At 50.7% G+C, this 21,660-nt stretch overlaps 13 non-coding genes across 13 annotated transcripts; all 13 read right to left on the minus strand.

Moving 5' to 3' along the window:
* Positions 1 to 164: 164 nt before the first annotated feature.
* On the minus strand, positions 165 to 248 carry Trnal-uaa (transfer RNA leucine (anticodon UAA)). Its single transcript has one exon. It is a non-coding gene; the product is annotated as a tRNA-Leu (tRNA).
* Positions 249 to 1,904: 1,656 nt separating this feature from the next.
* On the minus strand, positions 1,905 to 1,988 carry Trnal-uaa (transfer RNA leucine (anticodon UAA)). Its single transcript has one exon. It is a non-coding gene; the product is annotated as a tRNA-Leu (tRNA).
* A 1,655-nt stretch (positions 1,989 to 3,643) lies between these two features.
* On the minus strand, positions 3,644 to 3,727 carry Trnal-uaa (transfer RNA leucine (anticodon UAA)). The gene has a single exon. It is a non-coding gene; the product is annotated as a tRNA-Leu (tRNA).
* A 1,656-nt stretch (positions 3,728 to 5,383) lies between these two features.
* Trnal-uaa (transfer RNA leucine (anticodon UAA)) lies at positions 5,384 to 5,467 on the minus strand. Its single transcript has one exon. It is a non-coding gene; the product is annotated as a tRNA-Leu (tRNA).
* A 1,656-nt stretch (positions 5,468 to 7,123) lies between these two features.
* On the minus strand, positions 7,124 to 7,207 carry Trnal-uaa (transfer RNA leucine (anticodon UAA)). The gene has a single exon. It is a non-coding gene; the product is annotated as a tRNA-Leu (tRNA).
* Positions 7,208 to 8,863: 1,656 nt separating this feature from the next.
* Trnal-uaa (transfer RNA leucine (anticodon UAA)) lies at positions 8,864 to 8,947 on the minus strand. The gene has a single exon. It is a non-coding gene; the product is annotated as a tRNA-Leu (tRNA).
* Positions 8,948 to 10,603: 1,656 nt separating this feature from the next.
* Trnal-uaa (transfer RNA leucine (anticodon UAA)) lies at positions 10,604 to 10,687 on the minus strand. The gene has a single exon. It is a non-coding gene; the product is annotated as a tRNA-Leu (tRNA).
* Positions 10,688 to 12,343: 1,656 nt separating this feature from the next.
* Positions 12,344 to 12,427, minus strand: Trnal-uaa (transfer RNA leucine (anticodon UAA)). Its single transcript has one exon. It is a non-coding gene; the product is annotated as a tRNA-Leu (tRNA).
* Positions 12,428 to 14,083: 1,656 nt separating this feature from the next.
* Positions 14,084 to 14,167, minus strand: Trnal-uaa (transfer RNA leucine (anticodon UAA)). Its single transcript has one exon. It is a non-coding gene; the product is annotated as a tRNA-Leu (tRNA).
* Positions 14,168 to 15,823: 1,656 nt separating this feature from the next.
* Trnal-uaa (transfer RNA leucine (anticodon UAA)) lies at positions 15,824 to 15,907 on the minus strand. Its single transcript has one exon. It is a non-coding gene; the product is annotated as a tRNA-Leu (tRNA).
* A 1,655-nt stretch (positions 15,908 to 17,562) lies between these two features.
* Positions 17,563 to 17,646, minus strand: Trnal-uaa (transfer RNA leucine (anticodon UAA)). The gene has a single exon. It is a non-coding gene; the product is annotated as a tRNA-Leu (tRNA).
* A 1,696-nt stretch (positions 17,647 to 19,342) lies between these two features.
* Positions 19,343 to 19,426, minus strand: Trnal-uaa (transfer RNA leucine (anticodon UAA)). Its single transcript has one exon. It is a non-coding gene; the product is annotated as a tRNA-Leu (tRNA).
* A 1,697-nt stretch (positions 19,427 to 21,123) lies between these two features.
* On the minus strand, positions 21,124 to 21,207 carry Trnal-uaa (transfer RNA leucine (anticodon UAA)). Its single transcript has one exon. It is a non-coding gene; the product is annotated as a tRNA-Leu (tRNA).
* Between the last annotated feature and the right edge of the window lie 453 nt (positions 21,208 to 21,660).

Consider the following 21,660-nt stretch of genomic DNA (forward strand, 5'->3'; position numbering starts at 1 on the left):
ATATGTTCCGCTATTTGTTTTCGACCGCTCGGGTTATCGGACGTGTGACGCCTGCACTGCTGTCACTGTCGTCTCTAGGAAAATCTCCATGGCGTGTTTCTGCGTAATTTTCTTGTTCTATAACATCAAGGGAGTACGTTAGCTTCAGAATGTTTAAAATGCATTGTCAGATGTGGGGTTCGAACCCACGCTCCCTTACGGGAACCAGAGCTTAAATCTGGCGCCTTAGACCGCTCGGCCAATCTGACGTACGACACAACCGCTCCAGTGACTTCCATCTCTATCAAGGTCTCAGGAACCTCACTCCGAAATCTGTTTCTTTTTTCGGTAGGAAGGAATTATGTCAGTTTAAGAATATGTAAGACGCAACGTCAGATGTGGCGTAGGAAACGCATCCTCCCTTTTGGGAACCAATGTGGCGCGTTGGACCGCTTTCTTCCGTCGCTTCCAGTTTGAACTGTAACTAGCAAAACTTTATTTAGTAATAGGAACATTTTCACATTGATGCAAAGAAACCTAGATATTAACGAACCCCGAATAAGACCGTTTCCTAGCAACAGCCACGCTGTGCATTACGCACTCGTGGGAAGCCAATGAAATACTTCATGTGAGGCTCTAACTGTCGACCTTCACTTTACAATACTTAGGCACTGCCCCGGTGGTACCGACGCATACATACTGAAACGTCTTTGGATCGTCAGTGAGTACTTCATATTAGAACTTTCGTGTTCGCCCTGATGTGCATTAAAGGGCCGATTTATCAGAGAAAGTCAGTTCTGCGCCTAGTTACAGTTTGTCCCCCTAGCAGCACCAGGAAAACGGGTTCAGTGGTGCTCGCCTTGCAACCGGCGTTGAGCGCCTACAGCGCTATCGCCTTCGGCCTCTGGCGCCAGGAGGGAAGGCGACACATCACGGCGCAAGCAGCGCGTAGCAGAAGGCGGTGGTGGTGTGTCGGTCAGCATGGTTGCTTCCCAAGTAGCTGCTCCGGGTTCGAAACCCGGACATCGCACGGAAGTTGTCTCCTTTACTCAGGAGAGTGTTTTCAACGGTACCAATGGTTTCCCTTTGCCCCTCGTAGGCTAGTGCGGATTACGATTCACAGCATCGTGTGTCCCCATGTGTCGACTTGTCTACGATTCACAGCATCGTGTGTCCCCATGTGTCGACTTGTCTACGATTCACAGCATCGTGTGTCCCCATGTGTCGACTTGTCTCGACTTTGCGAAGGCTGACGCGAAAGCTGACGCTTGCAAATGGGCGTATATGTACAGGACACGCGCTACAAACGACTGCGAGAGGCCACATCGACAAACACACAACGGCCCCTTTCATTTGACTGTGGCCGCATGTTCGCGTCTTTGCGTACCGAGAGCAAGGAGGGGGTCAGCGTGCTGGACCGTACCATTACCGCACAGCAGCACGAAAAACTAAGGAAAAAGGCAAAACTGAAGAAACCAACAGCACGCGGACTTCCTAGTTCGTCACCTACCTGAGTACTAACCACGGCCAACGCTGCCTAATTTCGGTGATCGGACATGAGCCCGTGTCGTTGGCACGGCATACAAGTTGGCGAGACTGTTGCCAGACGTGCGGACGTCTTAGTCCGTGTACAGATCACTTGGGATTTGCCTGACAGTCTCTCGCGTTGCCTTTTGGGGAAGGAAAATGGAATAGCCCTGAGCCACAAAACAACGACCACGGAAACGTCCGTGAGAAGAGCTAAAACTCGGCACTAGAAAAATATGTTCCGCTATTTGTTTTCGACCGCTCGGGTTATCGGACGTGTGACGCCTGCACTGCTGTCACTGTCGTCTCTAGGAAAATCTCCATGGCGTGTTTCTGCGTAATTTTCTTGTTCTATAACATCAAGGGAGTACGTTAGCTTCAGAATGTTTAAAATGCATTGTCAGATGTGGGGTTCGAACCCACGCTCCCTTACGGGAACCAGAGCTTAAATCTGGCGCCTTAGACCGCTCGGCCAATCTGACGTACGACACAACCGCTCCAGTGACTTCCATCTCTATCAAGGTCTCAGGAACCTCACTCCGAAATCTGTTTCTTTTTTCGGTAGGAAGGAATTATGTCAGTTTAAGAATATGTAAGACGCAACGTCAGATGTGGCGTAGGAAACGCATCCTCCCTTTTGGGAACCAATGTGGCGCGTTGGACCGCTTTCTTCCGTCGCTTCCAGTTTGAACTGTAACTAGCAAAACTTTATTTAGTAATAGGAACATTTTCACATTGATGCAAAGAAACCTAGATATTAACGAACCCCGAATAAGACCGTTTCCTAGCAACAGCCACGCTGTGCATTACGCACTCGTGGGAAGGCAATGAAATACTTCATGTGAGGCTCTAACTGTCGACCTTCACTTTACAATACTTAGGCACTGCCCCGGTGGTACCGACGCATACATACTGAAACGTCTTTGGATCGTCAGTGAGTACTTCATATTAGAACTTTCGTGTTCGCCCTGATGTGCATTAAAGGGCCGATTTATCAGAGAAAGTCAGTTCTGCGCCTAGTTACAGTTTGTCCCCCTAGCAGCACCAGGAAAACGGGTTCAGTGGTGCTCGCCTTGCAACCGGCGTTGAGCGCCTACAGCGCTATCGCCTTCGGCCTCTGGCGCCAGGAGGGAAGGCGACACATCACGGCGCAAGCAGCGCGTAGCAGAAGGCGGTGGTGGTGTGTCGGTCAGCATGGTTGCTTCCCAAGTAGCTGCTCCGGGTTCGAAACCCGGACATCGCACGGAAGTTGTCTCCTTTACTCAGGAGAGTGTTTTCAACGGTACCAATGGTTTCCCTTTGCCCCTCGTAGGCTAGTGCGGATTACGATTCACAGCATCGTGTGTCCCCATGTGTCGACTTGTCTACGATTCACAGCATCGTGTGTCCCCATGTGTCGACTTGTCTACGATTCACAGCATCGTGTGTCCCCATGTGTCGACTTGTCTCGACTTTACTCGGCTGACGCGAAAGCTGACGCTTGCAAATGGGCGTATATGTACAGGACACGCGCTACAAACGACTGCGAGAGGCCACATCGACAAACACACAACGGCCCCTTTCATTTGACTGTGGCCGCATGTTCGCGTCTTTGCGTACCGAGAGCAAGGAGGGGGTCAGCGTGCTGGACCGTACCATTACCGCACAGCAGCACGAAAAACTAAGGAAAAAGGCAAAACTGAAGAAACCAACAGCACGCGGACTTCCTAGTTCGTCACCTACCTGAGTACTAACCACGGCCAACGCTGCCTAATTTCGGTGATCGGACATGAGCCCGTGTCGTTGGCACGGCATACAAGTTGGCGAGACTGTTGCCAGACGTGCGGACGTCTTAGTCCGTGTACAGATCACTTGGGATTTGCCTGACAGTCTCTCGCGTTGCCTTTTGGGGAAGGAAAATGGAATAGCCCTGAGCCACAAAACAACGACCACGGAAACGTCCGTGAGAAGAGCTAAAACTCGGCACTAGAAAAATATGTTCCGCTATTTGTTTTCGACCGCTCGGGTTATCGGACGTGTGACGCCTGCACTGCTGTCACTGTCGTCTCTAGGAAAATCTCCATGGCGTGTTTCTGCGTAATTTTCTTGTTCTATAACATCAAGGGAGTACGTTAGCTTCAGAATGTTTAAAATGCATTGTCAGATGTGGGGTTCGAACCCACGCTCCCTTACGGGAACCAGAGCTTAAATCTGGCGCCTTAGACCGCTCGGCCAATCTGACGTACGACACAACCGCTCCAGTGACTTCCATCTCTATCAAGGTCTCAGGAACCTCACTCCGAAATCTGTTTCTTTTTTCGGTAGGAAGGAATTATGTCAGTTTAAGAATATGTAAGACGCAACGTCAGATGTGGCGTAGGAAACGCATCCTCCCTTTTGGGAACCAATGTGGCGCGTTGGACCGCTTTCTTCCGTCGCTTCCAGTTTGAACTGTAACTAGCAAAACTTTATTTAGTAATAGGAACATTTTCACATTGATGCAAAGAAACCTAGATATTAACGAACCCCGAATAAGACCGTTTCCTAGCAACAGCCACGCTGTGCATTACGCACTCGTGGGAAGCCAATGAAATACTTCATGTGAGGCTCTAACTGTCGACCTTCACTTTACAATACTTAGGCACTGCCCCGGTGGTACCGACGCATACATACTGAAACGTCTTTGGATCGTCAGTGAGTACTTCATATTAGAACTTTCGTGTTCGCCCTGATGTGCATTAAAGGGCCGATTTATCAGAGAAAGTCAGTTCTGCGCCTAGTTACAGTTTGTCCCCCTAGCAGCACCAGGAAAACGGGTTCAGTGGTGCTCGCCTTGCAACCGGCGTTGAGCGCCTACAGCGCTATCGCCTTCGGCCTCTGGCGCCAGGAGGGAAGGCGACACATCACGGCGCAAGCAGCGCGTAGCAGAAGGCGGTGGTGGTGTGTCGGTCAGCATGGTTGCTTCCCAAGTAGCTGCTCCGGGTTCGAAACCCGGACATCGCACGGAAGTTGTCTCCTTTACTCAGGAGAGTGTTTTCAACGGTACCAATGGTTTCCCTTTGCCCCTCGTAGGCTAGTGCGGATTACGATTCACAGCATCGTGTGTCCCCATGTGTCGACTTGTCTACGATTCACAGCATCGTGTGTCCCCATGTGTCGACTTGTCTACGATTCACAGCATCGTGTGTCCCCATGTGTCGACTTGTCTCGACTTTGCGAAGGCTGACGCGAAAGCTGACGCTTGCAAATGGGCGTATATGTACAGGACACGCGCTACAAACGACTGCGAGAGGCCACATCGACAAACACACAACGGCCCCTTTCATTTGACTGTGGCCGCATGTTCGCGTCTTTGCGTACCGAGAGCAAGGAGGGGGTCAGCGTGCTGGACCGTACCATTACCGCACAGCAGCACGAAAAACTAAGGAAAAAGGCAAAACTGAAGAAACCAACAGCACGCGGACTTCCTAGTTCGTCACCTACCTGAGTACTAACCACGGCCAACGCTGCCTAATTTCGGTGATCGGACATGAGCCCGTGTCGTTGGCACGGCATACAAGTTGGCGAGACTGTTGCCAGACGTGCGGACGTCTTAGTCCGTGTACAGATCACTTGGGATTTGCCTGACAGTCTCTCGCGTTGCCTTTTGGGGAAGGAAAATGGAATAGCCCTGAGCCACAAAACAACGACCACGGAAACGTCCGTGAGAAGAGCTAAAACTCGGCACTAGAAAAATATGTTCCGCTATTTGTTTTCGACCGCTCGGGTTATCGGACGTGTGACGCCTGCACTGCTGTCACTGTCGTCTCTAGGAAAATCTCCATGGCGTGTTTCTGCGTAATTTTCTTGTTCTATAACATCAAGGGAGTACGTTAGCTTCAGAATGTTTAAAATGCATTGTCAGATGTGGGGTTCGAACCCACGCTCCCTTACGGGAACCAGAGCTTAAATCTGGCGCCTTAGACCGCTCGGCCAATCTGACGTACGACACAACCGCTCCAGTGACTTCCATCTCTATCAAGGTCTCAGGAACCTCACTCCGAAATCTGTTTCTTTTTTCGGTAGGAAGGAATTATGTCAGTTTAAGAATATGTAAGACGCAACGTCAGATGTGGCGTAGGAAACGCATCCTCCCTTTTGGGAACCAATGTGGCGCGTTGGACCGCTTTCTTCCGTCGCTTCCAGTTTGAACTGTAACTAGCAAAACTTTATTTAGTAATAGGAACATTTTCACATTGATGCAAAGAAACCTAGATATTAACGAACCCCGAATAAGACCGTTTCCTAGCAACAGCCACGCTGTGCATTACGCACTCGTGGGAAGGCAATGAAATACTTCATGTGAGGCTCTAACTGTCGACCTTCACTTTACAATACTTAGGCACTGCCCCGGTGGTACCGACGCATACATACTGAAACGTCTTTGGATCGTCAGTGAGTACTTCATATTAGAACTTTCGTGTTCGCCCTGATGTGCATTAAAGGGCCGATTTATCAGAGAAAGTCAGTTCTGCGCCTAGTTACAGTTTGTCCCCCTAGCAGCACCAGGAAAACGGGTTCAGTGGTGCTCGCCTTGCAACCGGCGTTGAGCGCCTACAGCGCTATCGCCTTCGGCCTCTGGCGCCAGGAGGGAAGGCGACACATCACGGCGCAAGCAGCGCGTAGCAGAAGGCGGTGGTGGTGTGTCGGTCAGCATGGTTGCTTCCCAAGTAGCTGCTCCGGGTTCGAAACCCGGACATCGCACGGAAGTTGTCTCCTTTACTCAGGAGAGTGTTTTCAACGGTACCAATGGTTTCCCTTTGCCCCTCGTAGGCTAGTGCGGATTACGATTCACAGCATCGTGTGTCCCCATGTGTCGACTTGTCTACGATTCACAGCATCGTGTGTCCCCATATGTCGACTTGTCTACGATTCACAGCATCGTGTGTCCCCATGTGTCGACTTGTCTCGACTTTGCGAAGGCTGACGCGAAAGCTGACGCTTGCAAATGGGCGTATATGTACAGGACACGCGCTACAAACGACTGCGAGAGGCCACATCGACAAACACACAACGGCCCCTTTCATTTGACTGTGGCCGCATGTTCGCGTCTTTGCGTACCGAGAGCAAGGAGGGGGTCAGCGTGCTGGACCGTACCATTACCGCACAGCAGCACGAAAAACTAAGGAAAAAGGCAAAACTGAAGAAACCAACAGCACGCGGACTTCCTAGTTCGTCACCTACCTGAGTACTAACCACGGCCAACGCTGCCTAATTTCGGTGATCGGACATGAGCCCGTGTCGTTGGCACGGCATACAAGTTGGCGAGACTGTTGCCAGACGTGCGGACGTCTTAGTCCGTGTACAGATCACTTGGGATTTGCCTGACAGTCTCTCGCGTTGCCTTTTGGGGAAGGAAAATGGAATAGCCCTGAGCCACAAAACAACGACCACGGAAACGTCCGTGAGAAGAGCTAAAACTCGGCACTAGAAAAATATGTTCCGCTATTTGTTTTCGACCGCTCGGGTTATCGGACGTGTGACGCCTGCACTGCTGTCACTGTCGTCTCTAGGAAAATCTCCATGGCGTGTTTCTGCGTAATTTTCTTGTTCTATAACATCAAGGGAGTACGTTAGCTTCAGAATGTTTAAAATGCATTGTCAGATGTGGGGTTCGAACCCACGCTCCCTTACGGGAACCAGAGCTTAAATCTGGCGCCTTAGACCGCTCGGCCAATCTGACGTACGACACAACCGCTCCAGTGACTTCCATCTCTATCAAGGTCTCAGGAACCTCACTCCGAAATCTGTTTCTTTTTTCGGTAGGAAGGAATTATGTCAGTTTAAGAATATGTAAGACGCAACGTCAGATGTGGCGTAGGAAACGCATCCTCCCTTTTGGGAACCAATGTGGCGCGTTGGACCGCTTTCTTCCGTCGCTTCCAGTTTGAACTGTAACTAGCAAAACTTTATTTAGTAATAGGAACATTTTCACATTGATGCAAAGAAACCTAGATATTAACGAACCCCGAATAAGACCGTTTCCTAGCAACAGCCACGCTGTGCATTACGCACTCGTGGGAAGGCAATGAAATACTTCATGTGAGGCTCTAACTGTCGACCTTCACTTTACAATACTTAGGCACTGCCCCGGTGGTACCGACGCATACATACTGAAACGTCTTTGGATCGTCAGTGAGTACTTCATATTAGAACTTTCGTGTTCGCCCTGATGTGCATTAAAGGGCCGATTTATCAGAGAAAGTCAGTTCTGCGCCTAGTTACAGTTTGTCCCCCTAGCAGCACCAGGAAAACGGGTTCAGTGGTGCTCGCCTTGCAACCGGCGTTGAGCGCCTACAGCGCTATCGCCTTCGGCCTCTGGCGCCAGGAGGGAAGGCGACACATCACGGCGCAAGCAGCGCGTAGCAGAAGGCGGTGGTGGTGTGTCGGTCAGCATGGTTGCTTCCCAAGTAGCTGCTCCGGGTTCGAAACCCGGACATCGCACGGAAGTTGTCTCCTTTACTCAGGAGAGTGTTTTCAACGGTACCAATGGTTTCCCTTTGCCCCTCGTAGGCTAGTGCGGATTACGATTCACAGCATCGTGTGTCCCCATGTGTCGACTTGTCTACGATTCACAGCATCGTGTGTCCCCATATGTCGACTTGTCTACGATTCACAGCATCGTGTGTCCCCATGTGTCGACTTGTCTCGACTTTGCGAAGGCTGACGCGAAAGCTGACGCTTGCAAATGGGCGTATATGTACAGGACACGCGCTACAAACGACTGCGAGAGGCCACATCGACAAACACACAACGGCCCCTTTCATTTGACTGTGGCCGCATGTTCGCGTCTTTGCGTACCGAGAGCAAGGAGGGGGTCAGCGTGCTGGACCGTACCATTACCGCACAGCAGCACGAAAAACTAAGGAAAAAGGCAAAACTGAAGAAACCAACAGCACGCGGACTTCCTAGTTCGTCACCTACCTGAGTACTAACCACGGCCAACGCTGCCTAATTTCGGTGATCGGACATGAGCCCGTGTCGTTGGCACGGCATACAAGTTGGCGAGACTGTTGCCAGACGTGCGGACGTCTTAGTCCGTGTACAGATCACTTGGGATTTGCCTGACAGTCTCTCGCGTTGCCTTTTGGGGAAGGAAAATGGAATAGCCCTGAGCCACAAAACAACGACCACGGAAACGTCCGTGAGAAGAGCTAAAACTCGGCACTAGAAAAATATGTTCCGCTATTTGTTTTCGACCGCTCGGGTTATCGGACGTGTGACGCCTGCACTGCTGTCACTGTCGTCTCTAGGAAAATCTCCATGGCGTGTTTCTGCGTAATTTTCTTGTTCTATAACATCAAGGGAGTACGTTAGCTTCAGAATGTTTAAAATGCATTGTCAGATGTGGGGTTCGAACCCACGCTCCCTTACGGGAACCAGAGCTTAAATCTGGCGCCTTAGACCGCTCGGCCAATCTGACGTACGACACAACCGCTCCAGTGACTTCCATCTCTATCAAGGTCTCAGGAACCTCACTCCGAAATCTGTTTCTTTTTTCGGTAGGAAGGAATTATGTCAGTTTAAGAATATGTAAGACGCAACGTCAGATGTGGCGTAGGAAACGCATCCTCCCTTTTGGGAACCAATGTGGCGCGTTGGACCGCTTTCTTCCGTCGCTTCCAGTTTGAACTGTAACTAGCAAAACTTTATTTAGTAATAGGAACATTTTCACATTGATGCAAAGAAACCTAGATATTAACGAACCCCGAATAAGACCGTTTCCTAGCAACAGCCACGCTGTGCATTACGCACTCGTGGGAAGCCAATGAAATACTTCATGTGAGGCTCTAACTGTCGACCTTCACTTTACAATACTTAGGCACTGCCCCGGTGGTACCGACGCATACATACTGAAACGTCTTTGGATCGTCAGTGAGTACTTCATATTAGAACTTTCGTGTTCGCCCTGATGTGCATTAAAGGGCCGATTTATCAGAGAAAGTCAGTTCTGCGCCTAGTTACAGTTTGTCCCCCTAGCAGCACCAGGAAAACGGGTTCAGTGGTGCTCGCCTTGCAACCGGCGTTGAGCGCCTACAGCGCTATCGCCTTCGGCCTCTGGCGCCAGGAGGGAAGGCGACACATCACGGCGCAAGCAGCGCGTAGCAGAAGGCGGTGGTGGTGTGTCGGTCAGCATGGTTGCTTCCCAAGTAGCTGCTCCGGGTTCGAAACCCGGACATCGCACGGAAGTTGTCTCCTTTACTCAGGAGAGTGTTTTCAACGGTACCAATGGTTTCCCTTTGCCCCTCGTAGGCTAGTGCGGATTACGATTCACAGCATCGTGTGTCCCCATGTGTCGACTTGTCTACGATTCACAGCATCGTGTGTCCCCATGTGTCGACTTGTCTACGATTCACAGCATCGTGTGTCCCCATGTGTCGACTTGTCTCGACTTTGCGAAGGCTGACGCGAAAGCTGACGCTTGCAAATGGGCGTATATGTACAGGACACGCGCTACAAACGACTGCGAGAGGCCACATCGACAAACACACAACGGCCCCTTTCATTTGACTGTGGCCGCATGTTCGCGTCTTTGCGTACCGAGAGCAAGGAGGGGGTCAGCGTGCTGGACCGTACCATTACCGCACAGCAGCACGAAAAACTAAGGAAAAAGGCAAAACTGAAGAAACCAACAGCACGCGGACTTCCTAGTTCGTCACCTACCTGAGTACTAACCACGGCCAACGCTGCCTAATTTCGGTGATCGGACATGAGCCCGTGTCGTTGGCACGGCATACAAGTTGGCGAGACTGTTGCCAGACGTGCGGACGTCTTAGTCCGTGTACAGATCACTTGGGATTTGCCTGACAGTCTCTCGCGTTGCCTTTTGGGGAAGGAAAATGGAATAGCCCTGAGCCACAAAACAACGACCACGGAAACGTCCGTGAGAAGAGCTAAAACTCGGCACTAGAAAAATATGTTCCGCTATTTGTTTTCGACCGCTCGGGTTATCGGACGTGTGACGCCTGCACTGCTGTCACTGTCGTCTCTAGGAAAATCTCCATGGCGTGTTTCTGCGTAATTTTCTTGTTCTATAACATCAAGGGAGTACGTTAGCTTCAGAATGTTTAAAATGCATTGTCAGATGTGGGGTTCGAACCCACGCTCCCTTACGGGAACCAGAGCTTAAATCTGGCGCCTTAGACCGCTCGGCCAATCTGACGTACGACACAACCGCTCCAGTGACTTCCATCTCTATCAAGGTCTCAGGAACCTCACTCCGAAATCTGTTTCTTTTTTCGGTAGGAAGGAATTATGTCAGTTTAAGAATATGTAAGACGCAACGTCAGATGTGGCGTAGGAAACGCATCCTCCCTTTTGGGAACCAATGTGGCGCGTTGGACCGCTTTCTTCCGTCGCTTCCAGTTTGAACTGTAACTAGCAAAACTTTATTTAGTAATAGGAACATTTTCACATTGATGCAAAGAAACCTAGATATTAACGAACCCCGAATAAGACCGTTTCCTAGCAACAGCCACGCTGTGCATTACGCACTCGTGGGAAGGCAATGAAATACTTCATGTGAGGCTCTAACTGTCGACCTTCACTTTACAATACTTAGGCACTGCCCCGGTGGTACCGACGCATACATACTGAAACGTCTTTGGATCGTCAGTGAGTACTTCATATTAGAACTTTCGTGTTCGCCCTGATGTGCATTAAAGGACCGATTTATCAGAGAAAGTCAGTTCTGCGCCTAGTTACAGTTTGTCCCCCTAGCAGCACCAGGAAAACGGGTTCAGTGGTGCTCGCCTTGCAACCGGCGTTGAGCGCCTACAGCGCTATCGCCTTCGGCCTCTGGCGCCAGGAGGGAAGGCGACACATCACGGCGCAAGCAGCGCGTAGCAGAAGGCGGTGGTGGTGTGTCGGTCAGCATGGTTGCTTCCCAAGTAGCTGCTCCGGGTTCGAAACCCGGACATCGCACGGAAGTTGTCTCCTTTACTCAGGAGAGTGTTTTCAACGGTACCAATGGTTTCCCTTTGCCCCTCGTAGGCTAGTGCGGATTACGATTCACAGCATCGTGTGTCCCCATGTGTCGACTTGTCTACGATTCACAGCATCGTGTGTCCCCATGTGTCGACTTGTCTACGATTCACAGCATCGTGTGTCCCCATGTGTCGACTTGTCTCGACTTTGCGAAGGCTGACGCGAAAGCTGACGCTTGCAAATGGGCGTATATGTACAGGACACGCGCTACAAACGACTGCGAGAGGCCACATCGACAAACACACAACGGCCCCTTTCATTTGACTGTGGCCGCATGTTCGCGTCTTTGCGTACCGAGAGCAAGGAGGGGGTCAGCGTGCTGGACCGTACCATTACCGCACAGCAGCACGAAAAACTAAGGAAAAAGGCAAAACTGAAGAAACCAACAGCACGCGGACTTCCTAGTTCGTCACCTACCTGAGTACTAACCACGGCCAACGCTGCCTAATTTCGGTGATCGGACATGAGCCCGTGTCGTTGGCACGGCATACAAGTTGGCGAGACTGTTGCCAGACGTGCGGACGTCTTAGTCCGTGTACAGATCACTTGGGATTTGCCTGACAGTCTCTCGCGTTGCCTTTTGGGGAAGGAAAATGGAATAGCCCTGAGCCACAAAACAACGACCACGGAAACGTCCGTGAGAAGAGCTAAAACTCGGCACTAGAAAAATATGTTCCGCTATTTGTTTTCGACCGCTCGGGTTATCGGACGTGTGACGCCTGCACTGCTGTCACTGTCGTCTCTAGGAAAATCTCCATGGCGTGTTTCTGCGTAATTTTCTTGTTCTATAACATCAAGGGAGTACGTTAGCTTCAGAATGTTTAAAATGCATTGTCAGATGTGGGGTTCGAACCCACGCTCCCTTACGGGAACCAGAGCTTAAATCTGGCGCCTTAGACCGCTCGGCCAATCTGACGTACGACACAACCGCTCCAGTGACTTCCATCTCTATCAAGGTCTCAGGAACCTCACTCCGAAATCTGTTTCTTTTTTCGGTAGGAAGGAATTATGTCAGTTTAAGAATATGTAAGACGCAACGTCAGATGTGGCGTAGGAAACGCATCCTCCCTTTTGGGAACCAATGTGGCGCGTTGGACCGCTTTCTTCCGTCGCTTCCAGTTTGAACTGTAACTAGCAAAACTTTATTTAGTAATAGGAACATTTTCACATTGATGCAAAGAAACCTAGATATTAACGAACCCCGAATAAGACCGTTTCCTAGCAACAGCCACGCTGTGCATTACGCACTCGTGGGAAGGCAATGAAATACTTCATGTGAGGCTCTAACTGTCGACCTTCACTTTACAATACTTAGGCACTGCCCCGGTGGTACCGACGCATACATACTGAAACGTCTTTGGATCGTCAGTGAGTACTTCATATTAGAACTTTCGTGTTCGCCCTGATGTGCATTAAAGGGCCGATTTATCAGAGAAAGTCAGTTCTGCGCCTAGTTACAGTTTGTCCCCCTAGCAGCACCAGGAAAACGGGTTCAGTGGTGCTCGCCTTGCAACCGGCGTTGAGCGCCTACAGCGCTATCGCCTTCGGCCTCTGGCGCCAGGAGGGAAGGCGACACATCACGGCGCAAGCAGCGCGTAGCAGAAGGCGGTGGTGGTGTGTCGGTCAGCATGGTTGCTTCCCAAGTAGCTGCTCCGGGTTCGAAACCCGGACATCGCACGGAAGTTGTCTCCTTTACTCAGGAGAGTGTTTTCAACGGTACCAATGGTTTCCCTTTGCCCCTCGTAGGCTAGTGCGGATTACGATTCACAGCATCGTGTGTCCCCATGTGTCGACTTGTCTACGATTCACAGCATCGTGTGTCCCCATGTGTCGACTTGTCTACGATTCACAGCATCGTGTGTCCCCATGTGTCGACTTGTCTCGACTTTGCGAAGGCTGACGCGAAAGCTGACGCTTGCAAATGGGCGTATATGTACAGGACACGCGCTACAAACGACTGCGAGAGGCCACATCGACAAACACACAACGGCCCCTTTCATTTGACTGTGGCCGCATGTTCGCGTCTTTGCGTACCGAGAGCAAGGAGGGGGTCAGCGTGCTGGACCGTACCATTACCGCACAGCAGCACGAAAAACTAAGGAAAAAGGCAAAACTGAAGAAACCAACAGCACGCGGACTTCCTAGTTCGTCACCTACCTGAGTACTAACCACGGCCAACGCTGCCTAATTTCGGTGATCGGACATGAGCCCGTGTCGTTGGCACGGCATACAAGTTGGCGAGACTGTTGCCAGACGTGCGGACGTCTTAGTCCGTGTACAGATCACTTGGGATTTGCCTGACAGTCTCTCGCGTTGCCTTTTGGGGAAGGAAAATGGAATAGCCCTGAGCCACAAAACAACGACCACGGAAACGTCCGTGAGAAGAGCTAAAACTCGGCACTAGAAAAATATGTTCCGCTATTTGTTTTCGACCGCTCGGGTTATCGGACGTGTGACGCCTGCACTGCTGTCACTGTCGTCTCTAGGAAAATCTCCATGGCGTGTTTCTGCGTAATTTTCTTGTTCTATAACATCAAGGGAGTACGTTAGCTTCAGAATGTTTAAAATGCATTGTCAGATGTGGGGTTCGAACCCACGCTCCCTTACGGGAACCAGAGCTTAAATCTGGCGCCTTAGACCGCTCGGCCAATCTGACGTACGACACAACCGCTCCAGTGACTTCCATCTCTATCAAGGTCTCAGGAACCTCACTCCGAAATCTGTTTCTTTTTTCGGTAGGAAGGAATTATGTCAGTTTAAGAATATGTAAGACGCAACGTCAGATGTGGCGTAGGAAACGCATCCTCCCTTTTGGGAACCAATGTGGCGCGTTGGACCGCTTTCTTCCGTCGCTTCCAGTTTGAACTGTAACTAGCAAAACTTTATTTAGTAATAGGAACATTTTCACATTGATGCAAAGAAACCTAGATATTAACGAACCCCGAATAAGACCGTTTCCTAGCAACAGCCACGCTGTGCATTACGCACTCGTGGGAAGGCAATGAAATACTTCATGTGAGGCTCTAACTGTCGACCTTCACTTTACAATACTTAGGCACTGCCCCGGTGGTACCGACGCATACATACTGAAACGTCTTTGGATCGTCAGTGAGTACTTCATATTAGAACTTTCGTGTTCGCCCTGATGTGCATTAAAGGGCCGATTTATCAGAGAAAGTCAGTTCTGCGCCTAGTTACAGTTTGTCCCCCTAGCAGCACCAGGAAAACGGGTTCAGTGGTGCTCGCCTTGCAACCGGCGTTGAGCGCCTACAGCGCTATCGCCTTCGGCCTCTGGCGCCAGGAGGGAAGGCGACACATCACGGCGCAAGCAGCGCGTAGCAGAAGGCGGTGGTGGTGTGTCGGTCAGCATGGTTGCTTCCCAAGTAGCTGCTCCGGGTTCGAAACCCGGACATCGCACGGAAGTTGTCTCCTTTACTCAGGAGAGTGTTTTCAACGGTACCAATGGTTTCCCTTTGCCCCTCGTAGGCTAGTGCGGATTACGATTCACAGCATCGTGTGTCCCCATGTGTCGACTTGTCTACGATTCACAGCATCGTGTGTCCCCATGTGTCGACTTGTCTACGATTCACAGCATCGTGTGTCCCCATGTGTCGACTTGTCTCGACTTTGCGAAGGCTGACGCGAAAGCTGACGCTTGCAAATGGGCGTATATGTACAGGACACGCGCTACAAACGACTGCGAGAGGCCACATCGACAAACACACAACGGCCCCTTTCATTTGACTGTGGCCGCATGTTCGCGTCTTTGCGTACCGAGAGCAAGGAGGGGGTCAGCGTGCTGGACCGTACCATTACCGCACAGCAGCACGAAAAACTAAGGAAAAAGGCAAAACTGAAGAAACCAACAGCACGCGGACTTCCTAGTTCGTCACCTACCTGAGTACTAACCACGGCCAACGCTGCCTAATTTCGGTGATCGGACATGAGCCCGTGTCGTTGGCACGGCATACAAGTTGGCGAGACTGTTGCCAGACGTGCGGACGTCTTAGTCCGTGTACAGATCACTTGGGATTTGCCTGACAGTCTCTCGCGTTGCCTTTTGGGGAAGGAAAATGGAATAGCCCTGAGCCACAAAACAACGACCACGGAAACGTCCGTGAGAAGAGCTAAAACTCGGCACTAGAAAAATATGTTCCGCTATTTGTTTTCGACCGCTCGGGTTATCGGACGTGTGACGCCTGCACTGCTGTCACTGTCGTCTCTAGGAAAATCTCCATGGCGTGTTTCTGCGTAATTTTCTTGTTCTATAACATCAAGGGAGTACGTTAGCTTCAGAATGTTTAAAATGCATTGTCAGATGTGGGGTTCGAACCCACGCTCCCTTACGGGAACCAGAGCTTAAATCTGGCGCCTTAGACCGCTCGGCCAATCTGACGTACGACACAACCGCTCCAGTGACTTCCATCTCTATCAAGGTCTCAGGAACCTCACTCCGAAATCTGTTTCTTTTTTCGGTAGGAAGGAATTATGTCAGTTTAAGAATATGTAAGACGCAACGTCAGATGTGGCGTAGGAAACGCATCCTCCCTTTTGGGAACCAATGTGGCGCGTTGGACCGCTTTCTTCCGTCGCTTCCAGTTTGAACTGTAACTAGCAAAACTTTATTTAGTAATAGGAACATTTTCACATTGATGCAAAGAAACCTAGATATTAACGAACCCCGAATAAGACCGTTTCCTAGCAACAGCCACGCTGTGCATTACGCACTCGTGGGAAGCCAATGAAATACTTCATGTGAGGCTCTAACTGTCGACCTTCACTTTACAATACTTAGGCACTGCCCCGGTGGTACCGACGCATACATACTGAAACGTCTTTGGATCGTCAGTGAGTACTTCATATTAGAACTTTCGTGTTCGCCCTGATGTGCATTAAAGGGCCGATTTATCAGAGAAAGTCAGTTCTGCGCCTAGTTACAGTTTGTCCCCCTAGCAGCACCAGGAAAACGGGTTCAGTGGTGCTCGCCTTGCAACCGGCGTTGAGCGCCTACAGCGCTATCGCCTTCGGCCTCTGGCGCCAGGAGGGAAGGCGACACATCACGGCGCAAGCAGCGCGTAGCAGAAGGCGGTGGTGGTGTGTCGGTCAGCATGGTTGCTTCCCAAGTAGCTGCTCCGGGTTCGAAACCCGGACATCGCACGGAAGTTGTCTCCTTTACTCAGGAGAGTGTTTTCAACGGTACCAATGGTTTCCCTTTGCCCCTCGTAGGCTAGTGCGGATTACGATTCACAGCATCGTGTGTCCCCATGTGTCGACTTGTCTACGATTCACAGCATCGTGTGTCCCCATGTGTCGACTTGTCTACGATTCACAGCATCGTGTGTCCCCATGTGTCGACTTGTCTCGACTTTGCTCGGCTGACGCGAAAGCTGACGCTTGCAAATGGGCGTATATGTACAGGACACGCGCTACAAACGACTGCGAGAGGCCACATCGACAAACACACAACGGCCCCTTTCATTTGACTGTGGCCGCATGTTCGCGTCTTTGCGTACCGAGAGCAAGGAGGGGGTCAGCGTGCTGGACCGTACCATTACCGCACAGCAGCACGAAAAACTAAGGAAAAAGGCAAAACTGAAGAAACCAACAGCACGCGGACTTCCTAGTTCGTCACCTACCTGAGTACTAACCACGGCCAACGCTGCCTAATTTCGGTGATCGGACATGAGCCCGTGTCGTTGGCACGGCATACAAGTTGGCGAGACTGTTGCCAGACGTGCGGACGTCTTAGTCCGTGTACAGATCACTTGGGATTTGCCTGACAGTCTCTCGCGTTGCCTTTTGGGGAAGGAAAATGGAATAGCCCTGAGCCACAAAACAACGACCACGGAAACGTCCGTGAGAAGAGCTAAAACTCGGCACTAGAAAAATATGTTCCGCTATTTGTTTTCGACCGCTCGGGTTATCGGACGTGTGACGCCTGCACTGCTGTCACTGTCGTCTCTAGGAAAATCTCCATGGCGTGTTTCTGCGTAATTTTCTTGTTCTATAACATCAAGGGAGTACGTTAGCTTCAGAATGTTTAAAATGCATTGTCAGATGTGGGGTTCGAACCCACGCTCCCTTACGGGAACCAGAGCTTAAATCTGGCGCCTTAGACCGCTCGGCCAATCTGACGTACGACACAACCGCTCCAGTGACTTCCATCTCTATCAAGGTCTCAGGAACCTCACTCCGAAATCTGTTTCTTTTTTCGGTAGGAAGGAATTATGTCAGTTTAAGAATATGTAAGACGCAACGTCAGATGTGGCGTAGGAAACGCATCCTCCCTTTTGGGAACCAATGTGGCGCGTTGGACCGCTTTCTTCCGTCGCTTCCAGTTTGAACTGTAACTAGCAAAACTTTATTTAGTAATAGGAACAATTTCACATTGATGCAAAGAAACCTAGATATTAACGAACCCCGAATAAGACCGTTTCCTAGCAACAGCCACGCTGTGCATTACGCACTCGTGGGAAGGCAATGAAATACTTCATGTGAGGCTCTAACTGTCGACCTTCACTTTACAATACTTAGGCACTGCCCCGGTGGTACCGACGCATACATACTGAAACGTCTTTGGATCGTCAGTGAGTACTTCATATTAGAACTTTCGTGTTCGCCCTGATGTGCATTAAAGGGCCGATTTATCAGAGAAAGTCAGTTCTGCGCCTAGTTACAGTTTGTCCCCCTAGCAGCACCAGGAAAACGGGTTCAGTGGTGCTCGCCTTGCAACCGGCGTTGAGCGCCTACAGCGCTATCGCCTTCGGCCTCTGGCGCCAGGAGGGAAGGCGACACATCACGGCGCAAGCAGCGCGTAGCAGAAGGCGGTGGTGGTGTGTCGGTCAGCATGGTTGCTTCCCAAGTAGCTGCTCCGGGTTCGAAACCCGGACATCGCACGGAAGTTGTCTCCTTTACTCAGGAGAGTGTTTTCAACGGTACCAATGGTTTCCCTTTGCCCCTCGTAGGCTAGCGCGGATTACGATTCACAGCATCGTGTGTCCCCATGTGTCGACTTGTCTACGATTCACAGCATCGTGTGTCCCCATGTGTCGACTTGTCTACGATTCACAGCATCGTGTGTCCCCATGTGTCGACTTGTCTACGATTCACAGCATCGTGTGTCCCCATGTGTCGACTTGTCTCGACTTTGCTCGGCTGACGCGAAAGCTGACGCTTGCAAATGGGCGTATATGTACAGGACACGCGCTACAAACGACTGCGAGAGGCCACATCGACAAACACACAACGGCCCCTTTCATTTGACTGTGGCCGCATGTTCGCGTCTTTGCGTACCGAGAGCAAGGAGGGGGTCAGCGTGCTGGACCGTACCATTACCGCACAGCAGCACGAAAAACTAAGGAAAAAGGCAAAACTGAAGAAACCAACAGCACGCGGACTTCCTAGTTCGTCACCTACCTGAGTACTAACCACGGCCAACGCTGCCTAATTTCGGTGATCGGACATGAGCCCGTGTCGTTGGCACGGCATACAAGTTGGCGAGACTGTTGCCAGACGTGCGGACGTCTTAGTCCGTGTACAGATCACTTGGGATTTGCCTGACAGTCTCTCGCGTTGCCTTTTGGGGAAGGAAAATGGAATAGCCCTGAGCCACAAAACAACGACCACGGAAACGTCCGTGAGAAGAGCTAAAACTCGGCACTAGAAAAATATGTTCCGCTATTTGTTTTCGACCGCTCGGGTTATCGGACGTGTGACGCCTGCACTGCTGTCACTGTCGTCTCTAGGAAAATCTCCATGGCGTGTTTCTGCGTAATTTTCTTGTTCTATAACATCAAGGGAGTACGTTAGCTTCAGAATGTTTAAAATGCATTGTCAGATGTGGGGTTCGAACCCACGCTCCCTTACGGGAACCAGAGCTTAAATCTGGCGCCTTAGACCGCTCGGCCAATCTGACGTACGACACAACCGCTCCAGTGACTTCCATCTCTATCAAGGTCTCAGGAACCTCACTCCGAAATCTGTTTCTTTTTTCGGTAGGAAGGAATTATGTCAGTTTAAGAATATGTAAGACGCAACGTCAGATGTGGCGTAGGAAACGCATCCTCCCTTTTGGGAACCAATGTGGCGCGTTGGACCGCTTTCTTCCGTCGCTTCCAGTTTGAACTGTAACTAGCAAAACTTTATTTAGTAATAGGAACATTTTCACATTGATGCAAAGAAACCTAGATATTAACGAACCCCGAATAAGACCGTTTCCTAGCAACAGCCACGCTGTGCATTACGCACTCGTGGGAAGGCAATGAAATACTTCATGTGAGGCTCTAACTGTCGACCTTCACTTTACAATACTTAGGCACTGCCCCGGTGGTACCGACGCATACATACTGAAACGTCTTTGGATCGTCAGTGAGTACTTCATATTAGAACTTTCGTGTTCGCCCTGATGTGCATTAAAGGGCCGATTTATCAGAGAAAGTCAGTTCTGCGCCTAGTTACAGTTTGTCCCCCTAGCAGCACCAGGAAAACGGGTTCAGTGGTGCTCGCCTTGCAACCGGCGTTGAGCGCCTACAGCGCTATCGCCTTCGGCCTCTGGCGCCAGGAGGGAAGGCGACACATCACGGCGCAAGCAGCGCGTAGCAGAAGGCGGTGGTGGTGTGTCGGTCAGCATGGTTGCTTCCCAAGTAGCTGCTCCGGGTTCGAAACCCGGACATCGCACGGAAGTTGTCTCCTTTACTCAGGAGAGTGTTTTCAACGGTACCAATGGTTTCCCTTTGCCCCTCGTAGGCTAGTGCGGATTACGATTCACAGCATCGTGTGTCCCCATGTGTCGACTTGTCTACGATTCACAGCATCGTGTGTCCCCATGTGTCGACTTGTCTACGATTCACAGCATCGTGTGTCCCCATGTGTCGACTTGTCTACGATTCACAGCATCGTGTGTCCCCATGTGTCGACTTGTCTCGACTTTGCGAAGGCTGACGCGAAAGCTGACGCTTGCAAATGGGCGTATATGTACAGGACACGCGCTACAAACGACTGCGAGAGGCCACATCGACAAACACACAACGGCCCCTTTCATTTGACTGTGGCCGCATGTTCGCGTCTTTGCGTACCGAGAGCAAGGAGGGGGTCAGCGTGCTGGACCGTACCATTACCGCACAGCAGCACGAAAAACTAAGGAAAAAGGCAAAACTGAAGAAACCAACAGCACGCGGACTTCCTAGTTCGTCACCTACCTGAGTACTAACCACGGCCAACGCTGCCTAATTTCGGTGATCGGACATGAGCCCGTGTCGTTGGCACGGCATACAAGTTGGCGAGACTGTTGCCAGACGTGCGGACGTCTTAGTCCGTGTACAGATCACTTGGGATTTGCCTGACAGTCTCTCGCGTTGCCTTTTGGGGAAGGAAAATGGAATAGCCCTGAGCCACAAAACAACGACCACGGAAACGTCCGTGAGAAGAGCTAAAACTCGGCACTAGAAAAATATGTTCCGCTATTTGTTTTCGACCGCTCGGGTTATCGGACGTGTGACGCCTGCACTGCTGTCACTGTCGTCTCTAGGAAAATCTCCATGGCGTGTTTCTGCGTAATTTTCTTGTTCTATAACATCAAGGGAGTACGTTAGCTTCAGAATGTTTAAAATGCATTGTCAGATGTGGGGTTCGAACCCACGCTCCCTTACGGGAACCAGAGCTTAAATCTGGCGCCTTAGACCGCTCGGCCAATCTGACGTACGACACAACCGCTCCAGTGACTTCCATCTCTATCAAGGTCTCAGGAACCTCACTCCGAAATCTGTTTCTTTTTTCGGTAGGAAGGAATTATGTCAGTTTAAGAATATGTAAGACGCAACGTCAGATGTGGCGTAGGAAACGCATCCTCCCTTTTGGGAACCAATGTGGCGCGTTGGACCGCTTTCTTCCGTCGCTTCCAGTTTGAACTGTAACTAGCAAAACTTTATTTAGTAATAGGAACATTTTCACATTGATGCAAAGAAACCTAGATATTAACGAACCCCGAATAAGACCGTTTCCTAGCAACAGCCACGCTGTGCATTACGCACTCGTGGGAAGGCAATGAAATACTTCATGTGAGGCTCTAACTGTCGACCTTCACTTTACAATACTTAGGCACTGCCCCGGTGGTACCGACGCATACATACTGAAACGTCTTTGGATCGTCAG

This window comes from Schistocerca cancellata, chromosome 8 (genome assembly GCF_023864275.1).
Source record: "Schistocerca cancellata isolate TAMUIC-IGC-003103 chromosome 8, iqSchCanc2.1, whole genome shotgun sequence".
In the NCBI taxonomy this organism is placed as follows: Eukaryota; Metazoa; Arthropoda; class Insecta; order Orthoptera; family Acrididae; genus Schistocerca; species Schistocerca cancellata.